This window comes from Pan troglodytes, chromosome 4, assembly GCF_028858775.2.
Source record: "Pan troglodytes isolate AG18354 chromosome 4, NHGRI_mPanTro3-v2.0_pri, whole genome shotgun sequence".
Classification (NCBI taxonomy): Eukaryota; Metazoa; Chordata; class Mammalia; order Primates; family Hominidae; genus Pan; species Pan troglodytes.
In genome coordinates this window covers 108,730,174-108,747,427 of record NC_072402.2, presented here as the reverse complement: position 1 = coordinate 108,747,427, position 17,254 = coordinate 108,730,174, and positions in this window count along the sequence as shown.

Here is a 17,254-nt window from a genome sequence, read left to right as displayed (position 1 = left end):
AATCTGATGCAGATGAATTTTTCACATTGGTCCAGATTTGAATTTTTCAGAGAAATGTAACAGGAGAAAGATGATAATATTGGCAATATAGAGGATGAAGAGGTAGGTAGATGATATGATCAAGGGTATATATGAAAGGTGGTGACAAGACGAGAGAGGAATGGGAGAAAATAGAGGATTGGAAAGGTTTATGGGGAAAATCAGCCTGAAGAAACTGAATTGGTCTGAGATCATAATTACAGAATTGAAAGATTTAATGTTTCAAGAGTTGATAATTATAAGATAATAAGTTTACATATCTATCTATGGAAGTAGTTTACTAATGTGGAATTATGATGGTGGAAATGAGAGATTAAAAAACAGATGCTAAGGTTCATCTGGGTCATTCACGTATACACTAATATCAGCCAAGTCAAGGTTCATCTGGGTCATACACGTACACACTGATATTGCCTGCAAGTCTTGGGGTGAAAAGAGCACATTGAACCACATGCTAAAGCCTTGAGTGAAAGAGAAGACACACAGTTGTTTACACTTGCTAAATTTATTACAGTGATGACTAGGAACTATTTTATCCTCAGGGGCTTCAGGCTGAAAATGCGATTTCTTTCCACGTATTTATCTTCACACCATAACCCTTTGGATGTGGAAGTTATTAAAAAGGAATTTTACATGAGGTAAGAATGGGTTAATGAGTCATAAATATGCATAACACAATGCTCATTACATAGCTAACATTAGATATCATGAGAATTACCCTAAAAAACAGACGCTAAGGTTCATCTGGGTCATTCATGTACACACTGATATCAGCCAAGTTGCTGGCAAGGGTTTGGGTGAAAGGAGGACATTGAACCAGATGCTAAAAGCTTGAATGAATGAGAAGACACACAGTTGTTTACACTTGCTAAATTTATTACAGTGATGATCAAGAACTGATTGATCCTTAGGGGCTTCAGGGTGAAAATGCGATTTCTTTCCATGTATTTATCTTCACACATAACACTTTGGATGTGGAAGTTATTAAAAAGGAATTTTACATGAGGTAAGAATGGGTTAATGAGTCATAAATATGCTTAGCACAATGCTCATTATATAGCTAACATTAGATATTGTGAGACATCCCCTGGAAGTGACATCCCCTGACTTAAAAGAATTTGTAATTTGCAGAGGTTAGGTTTACACATTCAAAACAATTTGAGAATAACAGACTAGTATAGGGTACTAAGAGAACAGGTGAGTAAATGTGTGCAACAGGTATTTGGAGAAGGGATAGGCCAATTTTATTAGGTTCTTATACGAACTTTGAAGAAAAGAAGTGATGGATACTGCTTTAGGAACTCCTTTATTTTTATGGCTTAGAACTACATTTTTATATAGTTTTTTCATCTAAGATTAAAATAAAATTTTTCCAAACACAGGACATCCTTTTATTCTTTATTCTGTATTGAGGTGCTCTTTAATTATCTAAAATTTTTAAAGTTTTCTGACTCAGAGGAAATTGCTAATATCATTATCTTCATCCTTTCTTTTCTCCAAAGTACATGCCCTCTGATTTGGGAATTCAAAATGACATTACTCATTTTAAAAATAACAGAAAAAAGTTGGATTTATTGGAATGATTTTTCTTTTGGTTTCTTCCCAAAGTTTTCATAATTTCCACTGATGTGTAATTGAAGGAACAATTTTTTCCCCTCCAAGATCTGAGTAGATCTATTTTGCATAAAGAAAATCAAATGTTTTTTCACAGAGGTTAATAACAATAAAACTATATAATTTATCAAAATTATGCTCCTTAGCTATTTGGGAGAGTCCACGGCATGCCCCAAACAAAATGCCTTTTCAGCCAGTCACTATATTATTATTCAGTTTACATTGCTAGGATACATGGCCTATTGCCGTGACATTGTACTCAGTAGTGCCACAGGCAGTAGTACCCTTTGCCAATTAGAAAATTCTTCTCGATTCCGAAAAAAAGGGAAGGGATCTTAATTATTGGAATAAGGCCACAGCAGGAAAAAGGATATTTGTTATTACAGTAATAACCTCACACTCACCAAGTCTCTTAAGGGGAAAAATTAAGAAAATTAGAAAATGAATATTTTCCTTTAATTTTCCAACTAAGAAAGCCAAATAAAAATATTGACAGTTTTGTCCAGGCGCAGTGACTCACACCTGTAATCTTAGCACTTTGGGAGGCCAAGGCAGTTGGGTCACCTGAGGTCAGGAGTTCAAGGCCAGCCTGACCAACATGGTGAAACCCGTGTCTCTGCTAAAAATACAAAACTTAGCTGGGCGTGGTGGCAGGTGCCTGTAATCCCAGCTACTCGGGAGGCTGAGGAAGGAGAATTGCTTGAACCTGGGAGGTGGATGTTGCGGTGAGCCAGGATTGCACCATTGCATTCCAGCCTAGGCAGCAGAGTGAGACTCCATCCTGGAAAAAAAAAATGACAGGTTTACTATTTCTATCATAGTTATATTTCAATAGTGTGGTTCAAAAACCTTGGCTTGAAAGTGAGGGTATATGAAAGTTTGTCAAAGAGATTACCACAGTAAGTGGGAAAATAATTAAAAAATTAAATTTCCTGAGAACAGGCAATAATAGCTCTGCCAATGGTTTTTTTTTTTTTTTTTTTCGGAATCTCGCTCTGTCTCCCCAGGCTGGAGTGCAGTGTTGCGATCTCGGTTCACTGCAAGCTCCGCCTCCCAGGTTCACACCATTTTCCTTCCTCAGCCTCTCGAATAGCTGGGATTACAGGCGCCCGCCACCTCGCCCGGCTAATTTTTTGTATTTTTAGTAGAGACGGGGTTTCACCGTGGTCTCAATCTCCTGACCTCATGATCCACCCGCCTCGGCCTCCCAAAGTGCTGGGATTACAGGCGTGAGCCACTGCGCCCGACCAATGGTTTTACTTTTGAATATAAATTTGTTTCTACATATGTCTCTCGGAAAAACCCTTGTTGTTTAGAATTGAGTTCAAACTTCCTTTTCCTATTTCCAATTTATCATTGACTGGAAAACATTAGAAAGCATGCTTGATGAAGAACATCTATGAATTCTAGCACTTCCATAGGAAAGTAAACTGTTACTCAAGTTTACTTGAGTAAACTTGTTACACAAACTGTTACAAAAACTCTTCGCATGTGAAGTACCATTGGCAGAGAGAACATGGGAGAGGAGAGGCAAATCCTTACTCCCTTAGGCTGGAGAAGTGGTGGTGTGAACAGGTATGTGCCTATTGTGTCCTTTCTCCTATATTAACAAGGGAAGAGAGCAGGGGTAAGACCCCAAGAAACTTTAAGGCTCTGATGATTTCTTCTTTTCACTCCACAGCCAGAAATACCCAATCAGGCAGACATTTATCCCTGAGGGCTATTTGTTGGGTGCACATGGGTTGAAGACTCAGGTGAGTGGGGATAAGTGTACCGCTGCCAATTATAGGTTTTGTTTATTTCAGGCAGCTGGTATTTTCATTAGGCTTACAATGAACTGAAGATAGGGGCCAGCTGTTCCTCCTAAGAGGAGGTGGGATGGGAAGGGTGAAAAGCCGGGGGCCGGCAGGCCCACAGCATATTCCTTTTCTTGTTGCTCTGGTTCGGAGTCTCGAAGTGAGTCTGCCTCAGGCAGATGGTGCTCATTCCTTCCTAGGAGCCAGCTTCAGAACTTTGATGTATGGATAGACCAATGCAGTAAGTACGTTTTCAATAAGTCACTTTGTCAAACAAGCACTCAGTTTCCATGCGGACCAAGTGTCCAGTGATGAACTGTGGTCATTGATGTAGGTCAAGCTTACATATACAGGCTGTCCAGGGAGGCTACCACCTCATCAAATTGATAATGTTAAGTTATTCTTCAGATACTTAGAGAAAAGGCTGAGGACTGACTAGAGAAAGGAGGAAAAAGAAAGATGGGTGGTAGACTTTTGCCTCTCCTAGAATTCCGTGGTTTCCTGTAATGTAGCCTAAATTTGCAAACCTTACTCAACAAAACAATGTTAACTAGCAGGAATCATCTTTTTTGGAAAGCAAATTAGTAATTAGATATTATTTCTCAATTAAACTCCTGAGTATTGTGATAAAGAATTTCAGAAATTCCGTAAATTGTTGATGAGTGAACAATTTCAGTTTAGTCTCACTGAAATTGCAGTATCTGGAAATTCCTCTTTGGCTTTGGAAATATTTTATTGTTGGTCTCAGTTTTCGATATGGTAAGTTGAGAGGCAGAGTTGCTAATTCATAGGCTGAGGACCAAAGTACCTTGGTTGGAATACTGGCTCTGCCTCATACCAGCTGTGTGAACTTTGGACAAATTACTTAACCTGTCTGTTACTCAATTTTCTGATTTATAAAATAGGAGTAATAATTATAATAGTGAAGGGTTATTGTAAATATTCAATGAGTAAATATCTGTATGCCACTCTGAATCTTGCCTATCACATAGTAAATAATAGATATTAGCTGTCATTCTTTTCTTTTGATAGTGAGATTTGATGTATTTGTGAAATTTGACATATTAGTGAATGGGCTGCATCAGAGGCAGCTAGTGAAACAATCTTTAAGCTAGATCTTGGTCATATAGTATCAAAGATTCTGATCTCAGGTAATCCTCCCACTAGGCTGCTAGAAGTTCTGTCTCTAGGTATGCTCCTTAAGGGCCTTGTAGAGACAGGAACTTTGCAACTATGAACTGCTGTCCTTCAAGTTTTTCCCTTTTTTTGTTTCTATTAAACTCACTTTCCTGCTCACTTCCAAAGGTAAAATAAGAACTCTTAACTTTGGTTCCAAGTTATACTGCAAACATATTTTCATTTTGGCACTACATTTTATGTCCATTTCTCCTACTGGACTGTAAATCTCTAGAGGGACTCTACTATTTCTCTAGCATTTAGCACAGAGTATGGCATGTGGTAGATGAATAGTGAATAAGTCTTGAATGAAATTTATTGAACTCTTGAGTTCTTAGAATCTGCAAGCCTTCCAACCCATTCTCCCTTTATGATTTGATGTCGTTTTCAACTCGAGTGAAGACCCACTGAATTAGTCTGTTTGGGCTGCTATAACAAAAATTTTATAAACCAGGTAGCTTATAAACAACAAACATTTATTTCTCACAGTTCTGGAGACTGAGAAGTTTAAGATCAAGGCACCAGCAGAGTTGGTGTCTGGTGAGGGCTTGCTTTCTCATAGATAATGTCTTCTCACCGTGTCCTCACATGGTGGGAGGGACTAGCTAGCTCTGTGATCTCTTTTATAAGGACACTAATCCAATAACAAGGGTTATGACCTGGTGATCTAATCACTCCAAAGGCCCTGCCTCTTAATACCATCACCTTGAGGGTTAGGATTTAAACATGAATTTGGAGGGGAAACACGAACACTCACATTCTGCACCACTGCCACCACCTGCCCCACCAAATTCGTGTCCTTCTCACATGCAAAATGCATGTGTTCTATTCTAATAGCCCCAAAAGTCTTAACTCAGTCAACTCAAAAGTCTAAGGTTCAGAGTGTGGTGTAAATATCATTTAAATCAGATATGGGTGAGACTCAAGGTATGATTCATCCTTAGGCAGATTTCTCTCCATCCGTGAACTATGAAATCAAACATGTTACATGCTTCCAAAATACAATGGTGAGACAGGTGTACGACATTCCCATTTCATAATGGAGAAATAGGAAAGAAGAGGGTATCAGGTCCCAAGTAAGTTGTAAATCCCAACAGGGCAAACAACGTTAAAGCTTAAGTCTCTAGAATAAGCTTGTTTGACTGCATATTCCACCTTCTGGTCACGGCGAGGTGGAGGTTGGGCCCTCAAGGTTCTGGACAGCCTTTACCCTCATGGCTTTCCAGGTGCAGCCCTCATCCCAGCTCTCAAGGGTTGGAGTCATGTGCCTGTGGCTCTCCCAGGCTGGACTTGTATATGCAGACAGTCCTACCAGTCTGAGGTAATGGGAGTGGCCTTGCCCCACAGCTCCAAGGAGCATTCCCCTAGTAGGTGCTCTCTGTGGTGGCCTCAACCCTGTGGCAGCTTTGTATTTTCAAAAAATTCATAGATTTAAATCCTAACCTCTAAGGTAATGGTATTAAGTGGTGGGATCTTTGGTAGGTGATTAGATCATGAGCATAAAGCCTTTATGATTGAGATTAGCACTCTTGTAAAAAGAGACCACAGAGAGCTAGCTAGTCTCTTTTCCATGTGAGGACACTACAAAAAAAGTGCCATCTATGAACCAGGAAATAGCCCTTACCAGACACCAAGTCTGCTGTTGCCTTGGATTTCTCAGTCTCTAAAACTGTCATAAATAAAAGTGTGTTGTTTGTAAGCCACCCAGTTTATGATATTTTTGTTGCAGTAGCCCAAAAAGACCAAAATGCCTATTTCATGATGAATAACTTTTATTCTCCCACACTGCACATTGGCTCTTAGGAGCTGCTTACTTTTCTGTTCTTACTACAAAGCTTTAGGATTCTTCGAGTAAAAGGAAAATCCCACAATCTGTATATGTCATGTTTATGAATTTCAACTCTCTTACATTTTGGAAATTCTGGACCTACTCCTGGTCATTTCCCTTAATGGTTATTCCAAAATACCTCAGAAGTCCCATTATTTTGTATATCTCTTTCTCAGTAGCTAAACTTTTCCTTTCCTTTGCTGAAAAAAGAGGCCATAGCCGTTGGATAACTTTGCCCTTCCTGCTTTTCAGTTCCTAATTTATTATTTTCTTGGCTGTATCCCCTCACTCCTTGTCTTTTTTCCTCAAATTCTTCAATGTGTCTTCTGGTTGCTCCAAGATCTCTGTCTGTCAATTATATCTTCTTTCTTTTATATCAATTGTTTCTTTTCTACTGCCTTTTTTCCAGACCAGAAAACAAGTTCTAACATTGTAAAAATTTTCCTCTTAATTCCACTACTACTAAATGAATAACTTCAACTTCTAATCCACATTTTTCTTTTCAACTTCAACTCTAATTCATGTGTCAAGCATCATTCTCTGGCTTCTATTAATATCTTTTTTATTTTTTTTTTGAGATGGAGTCTCACTCTGTTGCCCAGGCTGGAGTGCAGTGGCACGACCTCAGCTCATTGCAACCTCTGCCTTCCGGGTTCAAGTGATTCTCCTGCCTCAGCCTCCCGAGTAGCTGGGACTACAGGCACCTGCCACCATGCCTGGCTAATTTTTGTATTTTTAGTGGAGACGGGGTTTCACCGTATTGGCCAGGCTGGTCTCGAACTCCTGACCTTGTGATCCACCCGCCTAGGCCTCCCAAAGTTTTGGGATTACAGGCGTAAGCCACCGCACCCAGCCAATACCTTTTGAAAAACAGTTCTCACTGAAGTTTCAAATTTCACATTGCCAATTGTAAAATCATTGCTTCTTAGCATTCTTGATCCATCTGTGGGCATTATATTCTGCTGGCAATTTCCCTTTTTCTTGACATTCTCTTCTCCCTGACACACAATCTCCTAGCTCACTTCAGTCTGTCTGGTCTATCCTCCATAGGTTTCAGTAATTCGCCCATCCCCTCTCACTTTTGTTTCATGTTTGTTTTCCCAGTAATTCTTCCTTGGACTTCCCAGGTGGTTTCTTTTTGTTGATTTCATCCAGTTTTATGATTCTAGCTACTGCCTAATTATCAACTCCCAAAAGAATATCTTACTTTTTGCTTTTCTCCTGAGACCAACATTTTCAGCTGTATACTAAGTACCTTAACATGAATGTCTCATAAGTGTCTCAAATTCCACATGGTTCAAAACAAACTCTTAATCTCATCCATTGGTTGACCATATGAAGACAAAGTGAAGAGTTCAAGAATTCCCTTACATCATCAGAGATGTGAGTTTATTTTTACCTCTGGATGTCATTGAGTAAAGAAAAAGACCCAGAGGGAACTGACTCATGTGACAGCTAATGCTTGTTGGAAGTGATGGGAAGCAAGAATTGGGCCAGGCAGATCCTAACTTGGAAAATCTTCCTGGGCAGACAGTTTAAGAAGATACAGTGCAAAGGGAGATCCTGGTTTCTAAATATACATTTGGTTACTGGGCTGTGAGGTCAGAAAAAAATGGACCATGGTGAGAGAGTACAATAAAAGAAATTTGAGGAGGGAACCTGAAACACTTTCCCAACTACTCAGATCTGCATGAAACAGACCTGAAACTTGCAAGTTGGTTCTTGTTATATGTAAAATGTTTATTTAGAAACAGAATGCTTGTTTCCCAGTGCCACAAAGAAATAGCACTCAAACATAAATTTAATTCTCTCGGCAAGGCAATCTTTACTTTCTGCAGAAAGGGTGTTCATCACAGATGGAACAATGGCGAGAGCACATCTGAACAAAGGAGGGAAGTAATTTTTATCTCGTATGCAGTTTGTCCTTGCTACTGTGTCCTGTCTCCATTGGCTGGAGCCAGACCACACAATCTAAACTAAAACCCAATTGGCTAATAATTTAAAACTTTTCTAAATAGGTAAAGGCAATAGACAGACAAAGGAAAAGAGGAAGTTCCTTACAAAAGGACTTAGAAGAGTAATAACATTCCTAAATAAGGAAGGGGCATAGGCTGTGAGCTGGGACATGCCTGTGAGCATGTCTAGCATAGATATCTTGGTTAAAGTACAAGGACATAGAATGTACTATGTGCCTGTGAGCATGTCCAGCATAAAGTTAGTCTTTAAAAGAAACTATTATTTCTAACACTTATGATTTATTCTTTAACAAGAAGAGAAATTTGAAGAGGAACTTTTTATTTTCTACAGTTCTGAATAGGGTCATCTTTTGGAACAAATCCTAGGGAAAAAGCATGTTTCTTTGACACTGGAAAATTTACTTTGTGTAATGTTTGTTGAAAGTTTGCCTAAGCATTTATAGTGCTTTGTCCTCTCTCTCCATCAGAATTGTTGGTAGTCTTAGAAAGGTAAAATTTTAATATATTAGACCAGAGAATATAGTTAATTACTAAGAATACCTCAAGTTACTCTTCTTTAATTTTCTCCTCCTTCTTTTATTCCTAGCTTCTGTCTCTTTTGTCCTTTTTATTTCTTTTCTCTACTTCTGTTGAAGTATATATTAAGAAAAACTATTCAAAGTGTTTTTCAGTCTTTAGGATACCACTCTATTCCTTGTGAGGATTGAATATATATTTTTTCCCAAATAATTAATTGAATAAGAGCTGGCGTATTTTATGGTGCTAAAGATTGAGTAGATGCTCAAAGAAACAGAACTCTGAACCTACCTCTCAGACACTCACTCAACAATTTTGTATTTAGTGAAAACTGGAGGACGTTGTGTTAAGTGAAAAAAGCCAGGCACTGAAAGGGAAATATTGCATGTTCTCACTCATATGTGGGAGCTAAAATATTTGATTTTCTGAAGGTAGAGAGTGGAATGATGGTTATCACAGTGTCAGAAGGTTGTGGGGAGAGGGGGCTAAGATGGAGTTGGTTAATGGGTACAAAAATACAGCCAGGCAGTAGGAATAAGATCTAGTGTTTGGTAGTGCAATAGGATGACTCAAGTTAAAAATAATTTATTGTATAGTTCAAAATGACTAGGGAAGTGGATTTGGGATATTCCCAACACAAAGAAATGATACATCTTTGAGATGATGAATATCTCAGTTACCCTGATTTGATGATTACACATTGGATGCTTTTATCAAAATATCACCTGTACCCTATACATATGTACAACTATTACATACATGTAAAAATTAAAGAGAATTAGGCAGCCTGCATGTATTAGAGCTTCAGGCATGCTGCAGCAGGCCTGTCCTATCTAGAGTGTATCCCTGTTATTCTCTTGTTCCCTTGGTTAATGAGCAGATTAAATTTTCCCAGGCTCTTTGTCTTCCATTACAGAGCAGCCTACTGGGATCTTGAAGTTGACAATGATATGACGTATATGGATATAATGGTGGTTGTATTAACTTCCTAAGACTGCTGTAATAAATTACCATAAACTGGGTAGCTTCAAACAACAGAAATTTATTCTGTCACAGTTCTGGAGCCAGAAATAAAAAAATCAAGGTATTATTGGTGTTTCTTTCTTCCAGAGGCTCTAGGGAAGAATCTGTTTCTTTCCCCTCTCCTAGCTTCTGGTAGCAGCTGGTAGTCCTTTGTGTTCCTTGGTGTGTAGACTCATCACTCCAAACTCTGCTTTTCTCTTCACATGGCTTTCCTCTCTGTATCTCAAATCTCTCTTCTTTCTCTTGCAAGGATACCAGTGATTGTATCAGGGGACAACCCTAAATCCAGGCTAATCTGCTGAGATCCTTAACTAAATTAAACCTGCAAAAATTCTGTCTCTAAATAAGGTCTCGTTCACAAGTACCAGGGGCTAGGACTAGATGTATCTTTGGGGGGAACATAATTCAACCCACTACAGTGGCCAATATTGCTTTCTCAGGCCTGAAAAATAAGACTTCTGGGAATTCGATATGAGCCTACCATGAATATGGAAAAGGGGCTGAAGATTTAAACAAATAAAATTGCTTGGATTCTTATCACACTTTTCCTCTGTTGTTGCAGAATTTCTTCTTTACAGGTTTTAGGCAGTTGAAAAGAAGGTGACTATTTCAGGACTCTAAAAAAGTTAAAAAATTTATTTGAGATATGCTTCACATTTTTGCTCAATTCTTTTATTATTTATAGTTACTAAATTTTGCAGCGGTATATATCTATTAGAATTACAGAGAAACCAAAATAAGTGAATTTGCCTTTTGAGCTTCCCACCCACATATGAAGACTCCTAATTCTTTGGTGCATAACCTTGAGATTATATTTAGTTTACTAGATATTTACACATTCATATATATCTATAAATCCATATGTAGCAGTTAACATGCATATGTATTTGTTACATTTTTATTCATAATATATAACTTTTTAGGAAGTCAATAAATATACATCTTGTTGATGTTTTAAAACATTTTCATAAATTATTTGACACTTCCATTTCATCCCATCCCATCACAAATTAGAGTTTAATTCTCCTCCTATTTGAATATGGGCTAGACTTAGTGACTTGATTCTAAAGGATATTATATGGCAGAATGATACCATGTTAATTCTGAGGTTGGGTCATAAAAGGTGACACAGCTTCTGTTTGGCTCTTTCTCTTTTGGAAAATGTACCTATGCAGGAATCCCTGAGTCAGCAATGTAAGAAGTCTGGCTATTCTGAAACAGACATGCTGGAGAGAACACGTGGAAAAACCATATTAAAGAAAGAATTGCCCAAGGAGCCACAGCTATTCCAGCTCTCAAATGCTTGGCTTATACCAGCCAATCACCAGAGATACATGATGTTTTCGGTCCCCAACATTTTAGCCACCTGAAATGACTCTAAGTAGAGCAGAGTCGTTTCTGATGAGCCCTGAACAAATTGCATATTTGTAAGGAAAGAAATGCTGTTGCTGTTTTTAGTCATTATGTTTTGGAATATCTTAATATAGCAAGATAACTTGAACACATTTACTTGATGTCTCTTAATGGCTGTACAGTGTTTTAATATTATGGGTGTGTCACCTTTAACTAGTTTCTTATTGTTGGACACTGAATTTTTCAAGTTTTAGTTGTTTTAAAAATTGGAACAACCTTGAACATAGATATCTGTTTTCTTGTTCAATTATTATTTTAAGTTGAAATCTTGGAAATGCTAGGTAGTACACAAAAGTGTGTCATGGTGGTTGTTTTGTCACAAGGATCCCAAATTGCACATGGTCATTATTTGTAATCTTGCCAATTTAAGGCAGACAGCACTTTTCTTCATTGACATGTAGATGTTATAGCTGATTTTCTAATAGTTCTATTACTGGGAATACATCTTATTGTGATTTATTATTATGATTCATTTAATTTACTACTAACGTTTTATACATCCTGTCTTAGGGTCAGGGCACACATAGAAAATAGTAGTACTTGTATGATAGCCCAAGGTAAACTACAGGAGGTTGGAGGTCACCTATATGAAATATGAAAAAAATTATATTTTTATAATAAATGATATTAATATAATCATATTTATCCTTAAATTTGAATTAAAACTTCCAACTTCCAAATAAATTATTTCTGAATTTACTATGATGAAGTTTATCTTGCTCCCATGGACATAACTTTTATTGTAAATATGTACTAGCATTTGTGCTTGAAAACATTACACATAATTTTCTGATGAAGGCTTGGTTTTGTTCTCTTTAAATTTTTGTAGGTCATTGTCTTAGTTCATTTGTGCTACTATAGCAAAATACCCGAGACTGGTTCATTTATAAAGAATAGAAATTTATTTCTCACAGTTCTTCAGACCGGGAAATCCAAGGTCAAGATAATGTCAGTTTCAGTGTCTGGTGAGGGCCTAGCCTCTGCTTCTAAGATGGCATCTTGTTCCTACATCCTCCATAGGGGACAAATGCTGAGTCCTGAGATAGCAGAAGAGACAGAAGAGCAAAAGGGTCTAGCTAGTTCCCTCCATTCCTTATAAAGTCACTAACCCTGTTAGTGAGGGCTCTGCCCTCCTAACTTAATCACCACGTAAAGGCCCCATCTCTTAATACTGTTACATTGAGGATTAAGTTTTAACATTAATATTGGAGGGAATGCAAACATTTAAACCACAGCAGTCATCATCAACAAAAAACTTTATTAACATAGGCAGGTAATACATTCTAAAACACACTTAACATCCACTGAAATGTTTTACATTGTAACCACTGAAATTATATTTCAAGCTAAAGTTTTCCTTTATTTCATTGATAAATGTAATGTTGACATTTCTTACCATAATGTGAGTGGGCTTTGAATCCAACCAAACTTTTTAACAGTATTCAAAATCATGGTGGAGCTTTTATTTGGAGAAACTACCGCATTATAAGAACATCACATCATTAGTTTAAAGACCTCTAGAGAGAGCATATGCCACAAACATATGGGTCCACAGCCCAGAAATGTGCCCCTGGGATTCTCTGTCACCATTAGGAATGGGACACACATCCCTGAGCAGTCATCTGACCGCTGAAGTAGATGTCCAGTGAAAGCAGCAACTTGCCCATGCTCAGCAAGCTGTGGCAGAGCAGCAAGTGCCAGGTATAGCTCATCCCTCATCTTGATTTTCATCTGTGACAGCAGCTGGGCATGCCACCCTCATCTCACCCACTCACTCAGCTCAGATCTTTGAACCCACCACCAAGATCATCACTGTCTGAGGCAAAAGGTGTTGGGGCTCAAGCTGCTCAAGCCTTGTCCTGTTGCCTCATGGGCTGAGATAAATTACTACTCCCCTGCACACCTGCCAACAGTTTTCTGGACAAGCTTTGCACTACGGATTTAACTTGCTAATATTTTATTTGTGAATTCTGTGTAAAATATTCATAATTATGTTTACCTTCATTCTCCTTTTTTGTGGTACCTATGTTTAGTCTATGATACAGCTAATTATGTTGGCTTCATACAAATCACGGAGTTTTTCATTGTTTTCTCTGTTCTGGAAGAGAATAAATAGGCTAAGGATGATTGACCAGTTAAATGCATTCTAGAATTTATTCCTAACAATACATAGATTTAGAGCATTTAAAATGCAGGTTTTAAGGTTGGTTTTGACTTGAGATGATCTTTTTATCAAATGTTCTGTAAATTTTGAAAATTTACTTTTTTAAGAAATGTATTCTTTTCATTGAAGTTTTTGATTTTTCAGTGGACTTGCACACAGGATTCTCTCATAATTTAAATAACTTTCTCTAATTTGGTGTTAATCTCCATAGTGGTCAATATTGCAAGTTACAAGTCTTCTAGGATTCCAATAATGGCATTATCATTTCCTGGCTTTGTGGCTAGAACAAGTTTCTTAATGCTCTGAGGCTCAGTTTACTCTGGAAAATTGGAATACAAGTATCTACCTGATAAGGTTGTAGTTTTAAATTTTCTAATGATTGTAAAGTACTCAACAAAGTCTCTGGTACGTAGACAGCTGCACATAAATGATAGTTTTTATCCCTGTATTTCTTATTCTAATTGTTATATATTAGTGCCTTCGTTCTTTTTTTGATTAAGTTTGCCATTTCACATTGTGGTTTTTCTTCTTAAAGGAACAAGTTTTTGAGTTTATATACTTATCCTACTGTTTCTGTTTTTAATCTACTATATACTCAGCATTTAATTCTTAGTTCTTTTTCTGCTTTTTGTAGGTACATTTTTTATTCTTTAAAAATATTTTACATTAATATTTTATTTTATGAGAGCCAAGTTTGTATAAATTAAAAATTCTACATTATCTTGGTATAATAAATTTTCCCACAAATGACTTTTGTAATGTATCTTTTACTTTTTGATTTCTAAAATTAGCATACAGTATTTTGTTCTGTTACTCTTTAGCTTCTACTCTCAAATTTTACTTATTTTCTGTACTCTGTGTTTAAGAAAAATTTTTAATGCTCTGAATTTCCTTCTGAATACAGTTTTAGCATTTTCATTATTTTTAACATTTATTCTCTAATTTCAGTTTTGCTGCAGGAGTTATTGAATAGAATAACCTACTATTTTATTTTATTGCTTCAATTTCTTTTCATTTTTCTTCTGTCTTCTTAGAAAGCTTCTCATGTTCAGTGACTCAATTGTCCTAAGTTTTTTTTTTTTTTTTTTCTCAACTTTTAAGTTCAGGGGTACATGTGCAGGTTTGTTATACAGGTGAACTTGTGTCATGGGGGTTTGTTGTAACGATTATTTCATCACCCAAGTATTGAGCCTAGCACCTATTAGTTATTATTCCTGATCCTCTCCCTCCTCCCAGCCTCCACCCTCAAATAGGCTTCAGTGTCTGTTGTTCCCATCTTTGTGTCCATGTGTTCTCATCATTTAGCTCCCACTTATAGATGAGAACATGCAGTATTTGGTTTTCTGTTCCTGCATTAGTTCGCTGAGGATAATGGCCTTCAGCTCCAACTATGTTCCTGCAAACATTCCTGCAAAGAATATAATCTCTCTTTTTTAATGGCTGCATAGTATTCCATGGTATAGATGTACTATATTTTCTTTTTTTTTCTTTAGCTTTTATGTTCTGGGGTACATGTGAAGGCTGTGCAGGTTTGTTACGCAGGTAAACGTGTGCCATGGTGGTTTGCTGCACAGATCAACCCATCACACAGGTATTAAGCCCAGCATCCATTAGTTATTCCTTCCGATGCTCTTCCTCTCCACTCCATGTTCCCAATAGGCCTCCAGTGTGTGTTGTTCCCCTTCATGTCTTCTCATTGTTTAGCTCCAACTTATAAGTGAGAACATGTGGTGTTTGGTTTTCTGTTCTGGTGTTAGTTTGCTGAGGATAATGGCTTCCAGCTCCATCCATGTCCCTGCAAAGGACATAATCTTTTTCCTTTTTATGGCTGCATAGTATTCCATGGTGTATGTGTACCACATTTTCTTTATCCAGTCTATCATTGATGGGCATTTGGGTTGATTCCATGTCTTTGCTATTATGAATACTGCTGCAATGAACATACGTGTGCATGTATATTTATAATACATTAATTTCTATTCTTTTGGGTGTATGCCCACTAATGGGATTACTGGGTATCGAACACCAATGGGTAAAATGGTATTTCTGCCTTTACGTCTTTGAGGAATCACCACAGTTTTCCACAATGGTTGAACTAATTTACACTCCCACCAACAGTGTAAAAGCATTTCTTTTTCTCCACAACCTTGCCAGTATCTGTTTTTTCTGGACTTTTTAATATTCACCATTCTGATTGTCATGAGATTATATCTCATTGTGGTTTTGAATTGCATTTCTCTAATGATCAGTGATGTTGAACTTTTTTTATATGTTTGTTGGCCACATAAATATCTCTTTTGAGAAGTGTCTGTTCATGACCTTTGTCCCCTTTTTAATGGGGTTGTTTGTTTTTTCTTGTAAATTTGTTTAAGTTCCTTGTAGACTCTGGATATTAGATCTTTGTCAGATGAATAGATTGCAAAAACTTTCTCCTATCCTGTAGGTTGTTCACTCTGATGATAGTTTCTTTTGCTGTGCAGAAGCTCTTTGGTTTAATTAGGTCCTGTTTGTCAATTTTTGCTTTTGTTGCAATTGCTTCTGGGGTTTTCATTATGAAATCTTTGCTGTGTCTGTTTCCTGAATGGTATTGTCTAGATTTTCTTCTAGGGTTTTTACAGTTTTGGGTTTTACATTTAAGTCTTCTATCCATCTTGAGTTGATTTTTGTGTAAGGTGTAAGGAAGGGGTCCAGTTTCAATTTTCTGCATATGGCTAGCCAGTTCTCCCAACACCATTTATTAAATAGGGAATCCTTTTCCCATTGCTTGTTTTTTTTGGGGGGGGAAATGTTTTGGACTATTTTTTTTTAAATTATACTTTAAGTTCTAGGGTGCATGTGCACAATGTGCAGGTTTGTTACATATGTATACATGCACCATGTTGGTGTGCTGCACCCATTAACTCGTCATTTACATTAGGTATATCTCCTAATGCTATCCCTCCCCCCTTCCCCCACCCCACAACAGTCCCCAGAGTGTGATGTTCCCCTTCCTGTGTCCAGGTGTTCTCATTGTTCAATTCCCACCTATGAGTGAGAACATGTGGTGTTTGGTTTTTTGTCCTTGTGATAGTTTGCTGAGAATGATGGTTTCCAGCTTCATCCATGTCTCTACAAAGGACATGAACTCATCCTTTTTTATGGCTGCATAGTATTCCAAGGTGTTTATGTGCCACATTTTCTTAATCCAATCTATCATTGGTGGACATTTGGGCTGGTTCCAAGTCTTTGCTATTGTGAATAGTGCTGCATAAACATATGTGTGCATGTGTCTTTATAGCAGCATGATTTATAGTCCTTTGGGTATATACCCAGTAATGGGATGGCTGAGTCAAATGGTATTTCTAGTTCTAGATCCTTGAGGAGTCACCACACTGTCTTCCACAATGGTTGAACTAGTTTACAGTCCCACCAACTGTGTAAAAGTGTTCCTCTTTCTCCACATCCTCTCCAGCACCTGTTTTTTCCTGACTTTTTAATGATCGCCATTCTAACTGATGTGAGATGGTATCTCATTGTGGTTTTGATTTGCATTTCTCTGATGGCCAGTGATGATTAGCATTTTTTCATGTGTCTTTTGGCTGCATAAATGTCTTCTTTTGAGAAGTGTCTGTTCATATCCTTTGCCCACTTGTTGATGGGGTTGTTTTTTTCTTGTAAATTTGTTTGAGTTCTTTGTAGATTCTGGATATTAGCCCTTTGTCAGATGAGT